Here is a 17766-nt window from a genome sequence, read left to right as displayed (position 1 = left end):
GCAGTAAGATAGACATTAATAAAAGAAAGGAGGCAAAGAGAATCAGACATTATTGAAAATAATCAACTGGGGAGCATGAGCCTGTTGATTGCATCAGGAAGCTACAGCTTCACGCACATCCCAGGGAATCACAGCATTGCCCTGCCAAGGGGATTAACACCCACCCTGTCCCCCTTTGGTACTGGATTGATGTAGGGGGGAGCACAGGGAGGTAAGCACATACACAATGGAAGTCAAAATGGCACAGGGGGCGGTGCTTGACACTAGAGCCTGTCAGTCTAACCTGGGAAAGGGGTCATTGGCTAGGGGGTGGGCCCATCAGAAGCACCAAAAGCTAGGGAAGTTGATTGGTTATTTTGAAAAAGCTCCTGTTAAAAACCCAGGGGAACAAAAAAGCTCCTCTCTCGCCTCCTCAGTGACCTGCACTTGCCCATTTGTTTTCCCATGTTTTCTTGCCCAGGAACATGTGACCATGAAGGACCTGACCCAAAGCAGGCTGTGCGGGCTCCAAAGGATTAAGCTCTAATATGAGATAGAAACTCTGGCCACTGGTCTTTGTTTTGGCCTTGCTGAAGACACAGTGGGAGTTTTTCCACGTGGGATAGATGGAGATAGGACATTGGGAACCCAGGAGGGGAACTTCTTTGGTTTTGCATCACACATAAATTATGCCACACCACAGTCGCCCGTGTGTGGGTCCTTGGAATGCTTTCCTCGTGATTCCATGGAAGAGCCACCATCTACAAACCTACTTTTTCCACACCCTGTAGTATGGCATTTTTTAGAAGTAGCTATGTCGCATTATTTTAGAACTGATTGTTTTCTCTACCTGACAGACCAGTGAATCTTGGAGCCTGGTACTTTGCTTTGATGTGAGCCAATGAGTGGCATCTGTTGGGAGAAAATTATCCGTAAGTTTGTCACTTTTCTGTCCATCTTCTGAACAAAGACACAAAGTGTCTTTCAGATAATCTTTTCAAGATGTGTGTAGAGCAGACGGCCTTGGCGGTTAGAGAAATGGTCTCCCTCTGGAGCAAGGGCAAATTTGCTTACAGTCTTGAATAAAGAAAGTATTTTCCTTCCAGAGCAATGAAGAGGTGTGCTTACTGCCCAGTACAAAAGATTCAGGTCCCTAAGCCCAAGGTTTTCTTTCTGCAACCAACTTTTTACTTGACCCTCTTTGTATCACCCAGTGGGAATTGAGGCTTGGAGAACTAGTGCAAAAATGAGAATCCTCTGGTGGCTGCTATTGCTTTGAGTAATAAACTTTCCTTTGTTTTTGACACATGGGGTTTCTGTCTCTTGTGAGCATCCATGAAACTGTGACAGATTAACAAATTGATTTGTAAATACTAAATATCTTAGATCCTTCACAGCTCTCGACAATACTCTGTGGGATGTTGCAGTTTTACAGTTATCTTCATAAAATTATTAGTATTCAAGGTAGTTAGGGATCTTATTGCCAAGATAACAATAATTAAATACTGTGTTTTTTTTTCTCTTTTCACTTTAAAAGATGATGTATCCCATAACAGGAAATAAAGGGTGCGTTGGAGGACTTTTGAACTAAGCACTTACTTCTTCAGTGGTCAGAAAGTGGGGTGGGGAATATTTCTTTTAATTTTACTTGATTAAATGACTAACTCTGTGATCACTTTACCTAAAATGAGAATTATTTAGGTTAATATAATTTTGCTATATGTAATTGGTTATTTTTAAAATTCTTAGAAATAACTTATGATTCATTGAAATGTAAATATTGGTGCTACAGTTCCCTTTATCTGATCAGGCAATGGTTACTGAGTTTCTATCTTATAGGAAGTGCTGTGAGGGATACAGAAATAAATAAGTGCTTTCTGTGCTTTCAGAAGTTGGCACTCTCGTACAGGAGTTAAAACAAAAGTAAACATTATGCAAGGCAAACAGTGTTAACTCCAATTTGAGGGAAAAAAGGAAAGGATTATAGGTGTTCTGAAGTGAGAGGGATGGAAGAAGTCTTCAAGGAGATGGTGGGATTTAATGAGGAGGGAGAGCACTTGAAGAGAGGGCAAGCATGTGTGAAGGCAGGAAGGTTAATGGGCTCCTGGGAGAAAAGCCTGGAAAGAGGAATTGATACCAATTCATGGTCCTAAAAGTTCAAGAATGGTTAAGGATACTTATTTCATTGATTCTAAAACAGATTTTTTTAAAAAAATTAGAAAACCTCTCTAACGCATTTAATAATCTATGGTGTTTTATAATCTTCAGCATTTTACAAGAGCTTTAAGTCAGGCAGCCATTACACAGCTGTATAAAACGATTGCGTGGGGTTTCTTTTCTTTCTTTCTTTCTTTTTTTATTTTATTTTTTTTACACTCTCTGATAAGATCAAGGAAAGCCCAGAAAAAATCCATTTTAAATTAACGTAGATTAACATACATAAATATATTCATGTGGTTTCGGGAAAGTTACATCCTTAAATATGTGACCTTTAGAATTTTGGGACCAATCTTTTGCTAATATATTTTCTAAAAACATACTATTTGCCAAGTATTAATGACTACTCTTTGCTAGCTTAGTGTTTAGGATTTAATTCATTATCATATTTAATTGCATAATTTCTGGGACATGGACCAGTTGCATTTTATGAATAAGGAAAGAAGGGTTAAGAAAAGTTTTGTAAGTAGTGTAAGGTCACAGAGGTAGTAACTAAAATTAGAATTTAGCTAGTTTTGGGATTTAAATCCAGTTCTCACTTACTCGCAGAACTGTTCTGTTAATTATGCAATTCCTTAGCACATCTTTGCTTAACCACACACACAGGGATGGTGAGCTCTCCTGGTCTCTTAGGGCTGTGCATTCTCCTAATAGAGGAGGTGATGGGGATCTCAGAGAAAGATTCTTTGAGGAAATAAGTCTTGAATCTAAGATTTATCATCTATTTTGTTGTTCATGAAGATAAAATATTATTTTATGTACTTATATGTATTAATATTGTTACATATTAATTAAAATTTGACAAAGCTGATGCAAAGATGCACAGTAAAGTTACCATTCAGTTAGCCTGACGAAAAACTTAACCACCACATGAAATTTCAGCAACTTCTCTCTTTTTAAGGAATATTGGTAATTCAATTTAAAATTTAAAATAAGTAGCTTTATAACTACTTTACTTTTTTGCATTATTTTTAATTCACACATAAGAGAGTTGAGGCCCAGAGAGGTTGAGTGCTTTGCACAAAATCATACAGCAAAGCGATGTAGAATACATGGTCCCTACCTATGCTTCACTATCCAATGCTAAGTGAGACACACATGTCATCACTCCTGTTACATATCAAGTTTGACCATGCATTGAATTATTTAATTTTTGAGTTTTGACTAGAGTTCTAAGAAATATCTGCTTTAATTGTTGCAAATGAAAAATACTCCATCTTCAATTTTTTTCACTCCCTCTAGTGTTTAAAATATATTGTGCATTTGCTTTTCCATCATCACTTTTGTTCTACATCAAAATCAACTCTGGGATTAGATTGTCCCAGATTGACTTTACAGAAAATCTTAGTTTTCAGTTTGGAACTTTTAAAACTTAATGTAGGCTTTGCTAAAAAAAAAAAAAAAAAAAAAAAAAAAAAAAAAAAAAAAATGAATGGGAAGTGAGATGACTTATTTTAGGTATATCTAAAGGAAAGAAGTTATCAAGAGAGAGCCCACATTGAAATATTAGTCAAGGTGTTGGATTAGGATGCTTCCAAGTGGGTGAAACAACAAAAATAGGACATTGTGCTGGTAAGCACTTCACATTTTATTTTATTTTTATTTTATTTATTTATTTTATTTTAGCACTTCACATTTTATTTGTTAAATCATTCTCTTGAAATTAGGGCAGTTTTAGCGTTTATTCAAAAGTATTACTTCCCTTGCTGAGTTTTTTGCTTTCATGTTATACTCAACAGTAAAATCTTGAAATTTGAGATTTTATATGAAAAAAATTCTGATCACTAGAACTGCTTCTGTATCATTTCTATGAATTTGAATATTAAATTACTGTGTTGGATTATGCATTGTATAAGAAGGATTGGTTGGAGGGGTTACAGACATTTAACAGTTCACCCTGAGCTTGAACCAGGTGTTATTTTTTTAACCTGCAAATTATGTGCTAGGTTAGGATATTCATTTGGGACATATTCAACATGAATAAATTAGTCAAGGAGATGAACTTTCCTCTGGAGACTTCAGAAGGATTGCAGCCCCACTGACACCTAGATTTTAGTCTAGCGAAATGCAGTTTGGACTTCTGACCTCCAGAACTGTAAGATAATACATTTGTGTTGTTTCAAGCCACTAAATTTGTGGTAATTTGTTACAGAAAAAATAGGAAACCGTCTTAGTGGCAGTCCAGTTCACCTGCTATTTTCTGCATGGGTAATTTTTCCCACTTTTTGGGCCTCTTGTAAAATAAGTAATAAAGATGATTTAAGAAAGAAGGAAAGAGTCCAAGTTTCTCTTCAGTGGCTAAAGTTTTAACCTAATCTGAGGCCTAAATTTTGTCTTTGAATTAAATTATGTCAAGATTTTTTTTTTGGGGGGGGAGGGAGGATTGGGAAATTGACAGGCCAAAAGACCCTTGCTGATATCAGAGGCTATACTGAAAGGAGATGTCCGCTTACCAAGATAATAGCGCTTGCCCACTTTGCGGGTAATAGGCAAGAAACGTTGTGCAACAAATCTAATTCCAGAAGACCACACAATGATATGTTTTTAGTCAAAATATCCTTATGTGGCTTTCAAATAGCATTATATTTTGGTGTCACTCATTAAGCACAGTTAACAGGTAATGCATTTATAATATAGAGATTATCTACCAAAAAATGTAGAGCACAGCTTAAGTGGTATGAGTTTTTTGTAAGGTCTATAAAAGTAAGATCGCTTCCAAATATACACTATCTGTACCCTAGCTCTTTACAGAATCTAGCTTCTATGCTGGTTATGCAAGGCATGTTTCTGTAGAACTTCTCTTTTTAGGTTTGACATGATAAAGGATTTTAGATTTCTATCTTTCTGGCCTGTATGTTGTTTTTAATTTGAAAGTTGCTTAGTGGCTCAGCCCATTTACTAAGGAAACCAGTTAATTTACAAGTGACTCTTACGAAAGGAAACTGGTTGACACCTAGGAAAATGAGCTCGAACTCAACAGTCACTTTGTACATTTTCTGACAAATCATAAGCAAATTGCAGTCAGGCCTTGGATTTCTACTAACGAGTGACTAAGAATGCCAAGGGCAATGTTAAGCATAGGAACCTTACAAATTTCAAAGTTAAGAGATAGCAAGTGTCTGTTAAAAATTCAGAACCTTAAAAGAGCTAAGAGGAGAGAAAATAAAAAATAAAGCATTCAGACTGAGGTGGGACGATCTGTGGCTCTTGTTTGTGGGTCTTGCAGAGAAGCTGTTGATAGCCATCTTTCTAGGGAAGTTTGGAGTGAAGTTTTCTCTTCCCAAATGGCATCTGCTTTGGAGGATTCCTAAGAATGTTTCTGGTTGGAACATGACTCAAAGACTATGTTTGTGTTTTCAATTGAAAAATGCGAATCTAAGAACCAACACCCTAGAGTTTTACTGTTTGTTAGTTGTTAACAGTACTTGATAGGGCCCTTGTCAGATAAGCAGAATGTTCTTGTTATGGAAATTCCACTTTTACAGTGTACCATTTAATTTGTCTTCTGTTATTATTCATAGATCTTTGAATTAATCTTATATCTTTTTATGTAGGCTCAGACATTATGCAGCCATGCAAAGAGATAACATTGAAGCTTTTCATCTTTTAAATATAATTAACTTACTCACCTTTACATAATCAGTATGCATATGTAATTTTAACATTATCATTTCAATAAACTGGATCAATTTCCTTAAAAAATAGATAAAATATATTTATTATCTTGTATACATACTACTGTTTCTCTGTAATCATTTCTACTAATTACAACCTTTAAGTAAAGAAGGTAACATTTGTGAACAATAGAATAATCTAGAAGGTAATACATCAGAAATGTTATAACTATTCCCTTTGAGGACATATTTTATACAGTTTTAACATATTTTAAGATTGAAAAATAAAGATGCATAATAGCATTTAAAGGCATTTGTACAACTTTTTTAATATATACCCATTCCTTATGTAAAATTAAGAAAAGGGATTTATTTAAAGTGATATTTTGTGACCAATGTTTTTATTATATTTTTTCTTATTTAGAAGTTGTCCATCTATAAAAAATAATTTGTTAATTATAATTTAATATTAGGCTAAGATCTTAAATTGACTACAAATCTGGAAATTGTGTTTCAATCCTTGTGATTTATAGCATTAGAAGAATATATAATATTAAAATGATATCTATTATTCAATTTCATTTAGTTAAACATGTTTTATTAATTTATTTTTATTTATTTTTAGATAGAAAGGGAGATGGGGGGGGGAAGAAACATAAATGTGAGAGGAAAACATCTGTTGGTGGCCTCCTGCATGTCCCCTAACGGGGATTGAGTCTGCAACCTGGGCATGTGCTCTGACTGGGATTCCAACTGACAGTCTTTCCGTGTAGAGGACGATGCCCAACCACCCGGCCAGGGCAAGTTAAACATGTCTTAGTATCTATTTGTAATTTGAACTTTTTGTAAAAATAATGATAACTTAATGGACTCATAGAACTAATGTAGGTAATTTAAAAAGTTTTAAACAGGAGAAATTAAACCCAAATCATGTATTTATTAAAATACTTTTGCTCATATTACTTTTTGGGTAGTGATATTACAGAAAAGGCTAAAATTTTTTAAGTTAGATTAATTACTCATTTGTCTAAGTAATCATTTATAGTATATGCACTTAAGCATATAAATTAACCTCTGTATTTATATACCACAGAAACCAATTAAGATTGTGAGTTCCTGTCAAAAGCTCTAAATGCCTAGCTTTGCTTTTTATCTAACAAGACAAGTTGACAGGCAGGCTTTTCTTCTGATTTACAGTTTGGGCATGAAAAACACACAACATAATAGCAATTTGTTTTTGTTTTTGGAAATCCCTGACTGTTTATTTGGACAAGGTATTTCTTGAGTGTGTACAAAATAACAAAACAATTAAATTTGATCAATTAATCTCTAAAATTACCCCATAAACAGAAAAAGGAGTCAGAGGGGAAGGGAGAAAAAAGTTAGATGTTGCAGGTTTCAGACAGGCATTAAATTTTCACTGCAATAGGCAAATTATCTTGCCCTCTGCATGGAGAGGAGAAGGAGTAGCTTCAGGAAAACCCATTGGCAACACCCACACACGTGCACACACAACAGAAAAAGTGAGACTATTATTATAGCTGATTTACACAGGAATACAGACTTTTTGCAATTCCATTGAGCTGTGTGCTTTTTTTTTTTTTTTACATCAAGCTGTGAAGTATGGTCTTGACAGAGGGAGAATTTCCTATGTTAAACAAAGATATCTCTCTTTGAGTCGGGCAAGTCAGTCAGATAATCTTTCAATAATCTATTGGTTTTAATGCCTCTTTCAATAAACAGTCTTGTTCATGCCAAAAGCTTCCCAATGCTCCCTGAAATTTCAGATTGTCCTGGGTGGAATTATGTTAGAGAGACATGCACAGGAATTACATCTCCAAAGAGAACCGCACAACTGGTAAAAGTCAGAAAGAGATGGTCGTTGATACTTTGTGTCTAGACTTGGCCAAAAATAAGTGGTCAATAGCTGGGAGCTCAGGTCCAGCAAAACTAAGTAAAGCATTTCTAGGGACACAAAGACAAGTTTCAGGAAAGTCCATAAGTGTTTATTTTAAATTCACTTTATTAATGTATATTTTAGGACAATAAACCAAATTCACTAGAAGCATACTGCAAAATTGGTCCAAAGAATGCCAGTCTTATGTGACCTCTGAATGCTTAAGTTCTGGGGCAGACTTATTGGGCCTACTCACCTCTTCTCCCTGTAGACTTTTCCTTACAGACTCTTAACAGGACAGACAGGTATAGACCGGACTGTTAAAACAAAACAAAACACAACAAACGACAAGTGCTGGAGAGGATGTGGAGAAAAAGGAACACTTGTGCACTGCTGGTGGGAATGCAGACTGGTGCAGCCACTATGGAAGACAGTATGGAGTTTCCTTAAAAAACTGAACATGGAACTCCCATTTGACCCTGTGATCCCACTTCTAGGAATATATCCCAAGAAACCAGAAACACCAATCAGAAAGGATATATGCACCCCTATGTTCATAGCAGCACAATTCACCATAGCTAAGATCTGGAAACAGCCTAAGTGTCCATCAGTAGATGAATGGATTAGAAAACTGTGGTACATCTACACGATGGAATACTATGCTGCTCTAAAAAGGAAGGAACTCTTACCATTTGCAACGTCATGGATGGAACTGGAGAGCATTATGCTAAGTGAAATAAGCCAGTCAATAAAGGAAACATACCACATGATCTCACTCATTCATGGATAATAGAGACCATTATAAACTTTTGAACAATAATAGATACAGAGGCAGAGCTGCCTCAAACAGATTGTCAAACTGCAGCGGGAAGGCCAGGGAGGGTTGGGGGGCAGGAGGTAGGGGGGTAAGAGATCAACTAAAGGACTTGTATGCATGCATATAAGCATAACCAATGGACATAAGACACTGGGGGATAGGGGAGGCTGGGGGACTGTCTAGGGTGGGGGGATAAAATGGACACATATGTAATACCCTTTGTAATACTTTAAGCCATAAAAAAAAATAACAACAACAACAAAAAAAAAAACACAAAAAAACCTAGGAACGTCCTCAAAGCATACACCCCATACTAATCATCTCTGGAGAAGAGAGTGAGAAACAAGCGAAGCGTTCCTCTTTAACTTAATTAAAATATTCGAATGTTTTACAATGAAATTCTATTCACATACTATTTATGCAATTAAAAATAAATTGCTATGCTGAATCTCAAAAAAAAACACAAACAAACAAAAAAAAAAACAAAGAAACAAACAAAAAAGGTGGGCTGTTTTCTACTCCATAACCAAAGAATTCCTAAAATGTTTTAATTCTCACCGAGAAAATACAATTTAATCTTTATGAGTTGATGAAAGGAAATTGGAGCTTAGATCCAATTTCAGTCATACCTCACTCTTGGGGTCAAAGAGCCATGCTCATTCCCAATTTAGAAGATTAAGAGCTCCTTGTATTTCTTTTGAATTTTCCATTCAAATTAATTTTGTGGTTCCATTGGGAATCAAACCCAGGATTTTCTGCTTGTCAAGCAGATGTGAAGACCACTCCATCATGGATCTCAAAGATCCAGTTTAGAGAGTCCAGGAGCCGCAGGGAAATGTACTTCTCCAGGCATTGTACAGAGCAATGAAGGGATCTTGATTGGATCCTGATGGGACCTTTAGGTTTGTCAACTCTTTGCCCCTTAAAAGTCCACTGGAAATATCTTGCTCAAGAAGAACTAAGTTTATTACATGAGCAGAACACTACCTTGACAAAATCTTGACAGTGTTTCAAAAGGGAAGGTCAAGGTAGGAGTTCAAACAGGGTTTTAGAGCCTGGACTGGGAAGTTTATAATCAGGTCTTACAAGATAGAATACTAGTTGGGATTGGAGAGAATTTATTACTTAACTAGTGGCCCGGTGCATGGATTTGTGCACATTGAAAGGAAGTTAATTAGAAGGTGGCCAGTGGGGTGGGACAGGGCGAAACACGCTAGACATGCCCTGGAGCCAACCTCCTGTGCTCCCTCCCTGGCCAACCATACCTGGGGCAGCGCTGGGGCTCAAAGGTCGTCTGTGGAGTGAGTGGGGTCTCTCCGGAAAGTGGGGGTCCCTCCGCCTGCCTGCAGGGATCAGTCCAACATCTCCTGAGGTGTCCTGGAGTGCAAGAGGGCACTCTGCAAAGTTGCTGTCGATTGGCAGTTCCTGCATTGAGCATCTGCCCCTGTCAGTGTGCATCAGAGCTGCCTGCCGGCCAGTCACCGGTCACTTAGGCTTTTATATATATACTAGAGGCCCGGTGCACAAAAATTTGTGCACTCGGGGGGGAGCGGGAGTCCCTCAGGCTGGCCTGTGCCCTCTCGCAGTCTGGGACCTCTTGGGAGATAACGACCTGCTGGCTTAGGCCTGCTCCCGGGTGGCGGAGGGCAGGCCCAATCCCTAGGTGCAGCCCCTGGTTGGGCTCAGAGCAGGGCCGATTGGGGAGTTGGGGCGCCGCCTCCTGTCATGCACAGAGCAGGGCGGATTGGGAGGTTGCGATGCCACCCTCAGTCACGCTCAGGGTAGGGCCGATTGGGGGGTGGGGGTACCGCCCCCTGTCACACTCAAGGCAGAGTCAATGGGGCGGTTGTGGTGCCACCCCCTGTCACGCACAGAGCAGGGCCAATCAGGGAGTTGGGGAGCTCCCCCATATCAGGCACAGAGCAGGGCTGATCAGGGGGTTGGGGCGCCTTTACCTGTCACGAACAGAGCAGGGCCGATAGGGAGGTTGTGGCCCCGCCCCCTGTCACACACAGAGCCACAGGGCAATCAGGGGGTTTGGACGCTGCCCCCTGTCACACTGATCCCAGTGCCGGGAGGCCTCTCAGCTCCACTGATCCCAGTGCTGGGAGGCACATTACCCTTTTACTATATAGAATAGAGGCCTGGTGCATGGGTGGGGGCTGGCTGGTTTGCCCTGAAGGGTGTCCTGGATCAGGGTGGGGGTCACCACTGGGGTGCCTGGCCAGTCTGGGTGAGGGGCTGAGGGCTGCTTTTAGGCCTACTGAAGCTCCCAACTCCTCCTTTTTTTCTTTTTTTTTTCTTTTTTATTCTGAGCCAGCTTTAGCTCTGAGGCTCCAGCTCTTAGGCCTCCGCTCCTGAAAGCAGGTATCTGGTTTGTTTCGGTTCTATAATCGAAACTATGTATCAACTCCAGCTCTGAGATTCCAGCCGGCTGAAAGCTGGTTTCTGGGGTTTTGTTTAGCTTCTATATTTGTTACAATGTTTGAAACTGCTGGCTCAGAGGCCGGCAAGGCAGGCTGGGAACATTGGAGTCCTTTGTCACTGAAGCAAGCAAGCCTCATGTTAGTTTCAGGCTGCCTGGCTGCCGGCCGCCATCTTGGCTGGCAGTTAATTTGCATATCTCGCTGATTAGCCAATGGGAAGGGTAGCGGTCGTATGCCAATTACCATGTTTCTCTTTTATTAGATAGGATAGATAGCTTTGGGTTGATGGGCTCTGAGACACCAGAATATAGAAGTTACTCTTGATAATTAAGGTGTTGGTCTTAGGCCGAAACCGGTTTGGCTCAGTGGATAGAGCGTCGGCCTGCGGACTGAAAGGTCCCAGGTTCGATTCCGGTCAAGGGCATGTACCTGGGTTGCGGGCACATCCCCAGTAGGAGATGTGCAGGAGGCAGCTGATCGATGTCTCTCTCATCGATGTTTCTAACTCTCTATCTCTCTCCCTTCCTCTCTGTAAAAAATCAATACAATATATTTAAAAAAAAAAAAAAAGGTGTTGGTCTTGGTAAGTTATCCATTTAGTTGATTCACAGTTTATCCTCAAGGACTAAGCTCCTCTGGAGCAAGTAGCTAAATTAAATTTGCTTTGCTTTCAGAATTGTTTCACGTAGGGGCAGAAAATGAATTATATTTCTTTCAGTTTCATTCCCCCAACACCACCCCTGCCCACCCTAGGAACTTGCTTCAGGTTTCCAGACAATAGGACTGCTAGACTAGTCCAATAAAAATGTAAAACTGGGCTATTGTAAGGACTCAGAACTCAAAGCTACCCTTTTTTGGAGGCCAATAATAGGCTTTATTCCAGTGATTCCCAATTAAATCGGTCATATCTTTTTAGTGCTTATTGACTGATACACATACAACTTTATGATGGACTGTTTTGCATCCAGTAATACTTTCTATGTACATTTGCATTTTATAAACATAATAACTTTGTGACCAAGTAGCAAATCACCTTGAATTTATTCTGTATGTTCCTTTCTATTATTACCAAGTAAACAAACTGGGATTATTTTCTGTTAGCTAAGTCAGAGGAGAAATGAAGTGATGGTGATGAGTGCAGCACATATTAAAGCCACACACTCTATCATGAACCCACACCATGAGAAGCAATAGGAAGGCAGAAAGATAAACCAAGAAAGGGGAGAAATCCCTCACAATGCAGGAGAATAACTGGAGGCCCCTAAGGGCAGCATCTAGAACTTCAGTAAATATCTGGAAATGCCTAAGTACAGCATCAAAGGACATAAAATAGGTTTCTTTATGATAGTGGCTTTAGATAAAGAAATAATTAATGACACCATAGGAAATCTGAGCCACACTGGGGCCATAGGAAGAGAAATATGGAACATGCTAGTAAAGCAATGAGTTACAGCGATTATACTGGTATTGTCTCAGAAGTAGAGATGACAGTTATTGTCATCATATTTCCTTGATTGAGCTTTCTAGTGCCAGTTAGGTGGAAGCTAAAGAGATAAAGGTTACATTCACAGAAAAGAACAAAGAACTGTGAAAGTCTAAGGACAAGTCAAGTGCATTACGATCACAGTCACAATGCATTAAGAATAGACTAATCTGACTCATCAAAACGAGCATAATGACAAAAATCAAGAAATGATGTCAGGAGCTCTTGAGCTCTGGAAGCAAACAAAAATTGATAAAGGAAATGTTATTTCCATGGGCTATTGTGAAATGAAAGACTTTTTAGTTTTTATTTAGTCATTGGAACTTTGAAACACAATTACTTTACGTCTCCATTTATGAAACCACAAAGATGATGGTACTATAAACTTCTAATTACTTTTTACCTATGTCAGTGCTTTCTGAATGAAATCACCAGCCCTAGAAATGGCAGGACTCGTGACCAGGTGCTAGGAAGCAGGTGGCTTTATCAGTTTCAGTAGGTTTGTACTTGCACAAATGTTAATGGCTGATTAGGTTTAGCCTAGTTTACTTGGATAGAAGAAACACCGTGGTCCTGTAGGCGATTCCTTTCCCTGGATTGGGATAGCATCTACTGATGACACCAAGTCCTGGACATCTGGGTTCCAGGGTCCAGAATTCTTAATGATCCTTTATTGGAAACTGTTTGAATTTTATTTCTTATGAGGAAATTTAGTGGCAGTTCTTCACAGCTTTCCGGGGGAAAAATAACCTTTGAGTATCATTTTTGAACCTGTTAGTTTATTCCCCTGGGCATCAGTGAATTCAAAGAAAAACACTAGCCCCCAGTCATCCAGCCTGGGGCTGTAAAGTTGTCAGATCTCATAAGCTAGGCATAGCGTTTGGGTCTGGCCAGGACTTGGATAGGAGAACTCAAAAGAAAAAAAAATGTCCGTGGAACACACATCTGTTATGCACCAGATGGCAGCTGTTATTTCATCTCCTGTGGAACTTTTTCCTATAATTCTTGTTACATTTCTTCTACTGCAGTACTTAAGGGGTTTAAAGAAAAAAGCAAAATATTTTGGGGAAAAAATGAGGTGAATGTAACATTAAAACCAAGGCTTTAATTGTTCCAGAACTCAGGATTTGCAGAGTTAAGGTTCCCACAGCAATCCTCCAACTGTGCAGTGTGTATTATAATAGGAGCCCTCATTACATAATCACCGAACCTCGGGTAATGTTACAGAGTGTTCAGCAGATAAAGGGCACAAAATAATGGAAAGGAACTGCACTTTTTCTCTAATCTTAGATGTACAGAGCATATTATGTTACTGCATAAATATTACATGATCATGTAACAAAATATACTAATGAAATACACAGATGCAAAGCAAGAGTGCAAGGGTTGAGATTGCACTGGGAACACTTAAATTGATTTTCTTATTCTTTGCTAATTAAAATTCAAACTTAATCTTGCATTTGTGTCTTTTTATGAGAATATAATATGTCTTGGGAGACCTGACAGTTTTTAATGGTTTATAACATGGTGCTTAGAGTCATATAGACATACAATGTCACTGTCTTTCATGTCCCAAATTTCTGTTCCTGACTATGTCTTAAGCATTTCATTATTGACCTAGAAACTAATTTCTGCACAATGATTTTTCTACCTTAATATTTGTATGCAAATTTGTCATCCTATTCTCATAGACACCTTCTGCCAATTGGTTAAAAACACATTTACATAGCACCTACTTTTTTAAAGAGCTCTGTTCTAGATTCTGATGTGACAGAAAGAAAGAGTCATGGTCTTGCTTTTTAGGAATTAAGACCTCCAGTTACTGATGACAATGCTAATTATATTCACTTTGAGTCAGATTGCGTTGTGCACCCTAAACATAGCTTTGACAGCCCTGGCATATTACATTTCATTACACTTTTTTATTTCATTTTACAAAAGCTCTATTTATGCAAACATCTCTTAATATTCCTGCTGCTGCGACATGCCCTTTTTTGTTGTCCTTCAGTGATTTTATTTTTAAAACTTTTATTAATACTTTATTTTCTTAGAGCATTTTTAGATTGAAAATAAAATTGTGGGGAAGGTACAGAGATTTCCCACATACCTCTTGCTCCTAAACACTCACGGCCTACTTAATTATCACCCCCCACCACATTTTATAATTGATACACCTACATTGAAACATCATAATCACCCAAAGTTCATAGTTTATATTAAAATTCACTTTTGGTAAAGTATAACATGTTCATGAACTTGAACAAATGTATAATGGTGTGTATCCATAATTGTAGTCTCATACAGAGTGTTTTCATTTCCCTAAAAATCTGAGATCTGTTTATTGATCCCTTGCCATGCAATACCCACCTCCTGGCAACCGCTGCTCTTTTTACTGACTCCATAGTTTTCCTTTTCCAGATAATCATATAGTTACAATCATACTATAGGAAGCCTTTTCAGGTTGTCTTCTTTCACTTAGAAATATGCACTTAAGATTCCTCTATGCCTTTTTTAGTGCTCAGTGGATAGAGCGTCAGCCTGCGGACTCAAGGGTCCTAGGTTCGATTCTGGTCAAGGGCATGTACTTTGGTTGCAGGCACATCCCCAGTAGGGAGTGTGCAGGAGGCAGCTGATCAATGTTTCTCTCTCATTGATGTTTCTGACTCTCTGTCCCTCTCCCTTCCTTGCTGTAAAAAAAAATCAATAAAATATATTTAAAAAAATAATATTCCCTTGTCTGAATGTACTACAATTTATCCATTTTCCTACTAAAGGGCATCTTGGTTGCTTTTAAAAAGAAAGCTGCTATAAACATCTGGGTGCAGGTTTTTGTGGACATAAAATTTCAGTTCCTTTGGGTAGACACTAGTGGGAAGGTGATTGCTCGGTCATTTGGGAAGAGTATGTTAGTTTTGTAGGAAACTTCCAAACTGTCTTCCAGGATGGCTGTACCATTTTGCATTCCCATTAGCAATGAATGAGAGTAGCTGTTGCTACACATGCTAGCTGGCATTGGGTGTTGTCAGTGTTCCAGATTTTGGACATTCTAATAGATGTGTAGTGGAATCTTGCTTTCATTTGCATTTCCTTGGTGATACATGATGTGGAGCATCTTTTTATATGCCTACTTATAATCTGCATATTTTCTTTGGTGAGGTATCCAATAAAGTAGGTGGACCATTTATTAATGGTCTGTTGGTTTACTTACTGTTGACTTTGAAGAGATTTTGTATATTTTGAATGACAGTTCTTTATCAGATGTGTCTTTTGAAAATGTTTTCTCCAAGTTTTCTTCTTGATACTGTCTTTCACAGAGCAGAAGTTTTCATATTTTAATGAAGTTCAGTTTACCAATTATTTTTTTTACATGTATAGTGCCTTCAGAGTTGTATCTAAAACGTCATTACTAGCCCACCAGGGTGTGGCTCAGCAATTGAGTGTCGACCCAGGAATCAAGAGATCACTGGTTTGATTCCTGATCAGGACATATGCCCCGAGTTGCGAGCTTGATGCCCAGTAGGTGTGCAGGAGACAGCTGATCAATGATTCTCTCTTATCCTTGATGTTTCTATGTCTCTCTCCCTCTCCCTTCCCTCTGAAATCAATAACAATATATTTAAAAAAATAAAACGTCATTACCGTATCCAAAATCATTTAACTTTTCTCCTTCGTTATTTTCCAGTTTTGCATTTTATGTTTAGGTCCACATCCATTTTGAATTATTTTTTTGTGAAGTTTGTGTCTAGATTTATATTTTGCATGTAGATGCTCAGTTTTTCCAGGACGATTTGTTGAAAAAATTATTTTTGTTCCATTGTATTGCCTTTGACTATGTCAAAGATCAGTTGACTATTTTTATGTGGGTCTATTTCTGGGGTCTTTATTCTGTTCCATTGATCTATTTGTTTATTCTTTTGCTAGCACTACCCTGTCTTGATTTCTGTAGCTTAATTGTAAATCTTGAGGTTCAGTAGTGTTCCAACTTGTTCTCCTTCAATATTGTGCTATTCTAGGTCTTTTGCCTCTTCCTGCAAAATTTAGAATTAGGTTGTCAATATTCAAAAAGTAATTTGTTGAGTTTAACGGTATTGCTTTGAATCTATAGATCAAGTTGGGAAGAACTGACATCTTGACAGTATTGAGTCTATTGGTCCATGGACATGGAATATCTCTCTATTAATTTAGTTCTTTGATCTCATTTATCAGTTTCATAGTTTTCCTCATATGTATTTTGTACATATTTTGTTTGAAATCCACTTAATTATCTTATTTTTGTTGGATGACAATGTAAATGGTATAGGTAGCAGCTATAGTGTCAAGCCTCGGACTGACCTGTGGCAGAGCCATATACAATTAAGCCACATACAAGTCCCAGCACAATTAAGCTTGATCTTATGGCCCTCCCTTGTTCCTAGGTAGCTAATGGGCTGTGGGAGTTGCAGAAAATGCTGCCAAAACAAGGCTTGAGTAACAAAATAGATTTGAAACTCGCAAGAGCATTGTAAACGTGTTGACCACTCCCCTTGTTTTGCTTTGTGTGATCTGACTATAAAATAAAGCTTCAGCTTACAGGCTGGGTCACTGTTTCCTCATCCAGGCAGTGATCCACCTGGTCCCAGCTGTATTCTCTTGTCTGTCTTCTTTAATCCTCCACCGCCCCTCCTCAGGTTTACCCCTGGCCATGCTGGATGCGGTTCAAATTTTATTGGCTTTTTCTTTTTGAAAATTTTCAGAGGAAGGACAAAATGGAAATGAAAATAAAGGCAGTTAAAAATAGAAATAAAGTGATTGAAAAGAATTCTAACAAATGACCTTGATCCTTCTTTTGAGCACTTAGATAAACAACTCCCCCTCCCACATTCATACAGAGTTCACTTGCCAGGCTACCCCTTTCTGTTTCTTTCAGCTATACCCCCAAGGAACCCAGTGGCTCCTGGGAATAACCGTCTTACCTATTAAAGATAAAGTGAGGAAAACCAATGGATGCATTTCTGCTTTTAGATTCTAGGCGTTTTTAAACCTAAACGCTCATTTAAACACTTAGCAAAAACAATATTGTATATTTATCTCACAGTTTTCCAGTGCCCAGTAGATTATGCATACTTAAATACTTACTCAATTTATATAGAAATTAGAGGTCTGATACATGAAATTCATGCAAGGGGCTCGACCCTTGTGGCCCAGCTGCCTTGTGGCCACGCTCCTACCCCCCATCCACTGATCATTCCAGAAGGTCGTTCCACTGTCCATCTAATTAGCAGATTATCTTTTTATTATATAGAATAACTTTTAATTTATTTTATTTTTTAAATATGTTTTTATTGATTTCCGAG

Source organism: Myotis nattereri (genome assembly GCF_964212035.1).
Source record: "Myotis nattereri genome assembly, chromosome: 6".
NCBI classification, from domain to species: domain Eukaryota; kingdom Metazoa; phylum Chordata; class Mammalia; order Chiroptera; family Vespertilionidae; genus Myotis; species Myotis nattereri.
The sequence above is the reverse complement of the archived record's forward strand: the minus strand, read 5'-3'. Positions refer to the sequence as shown.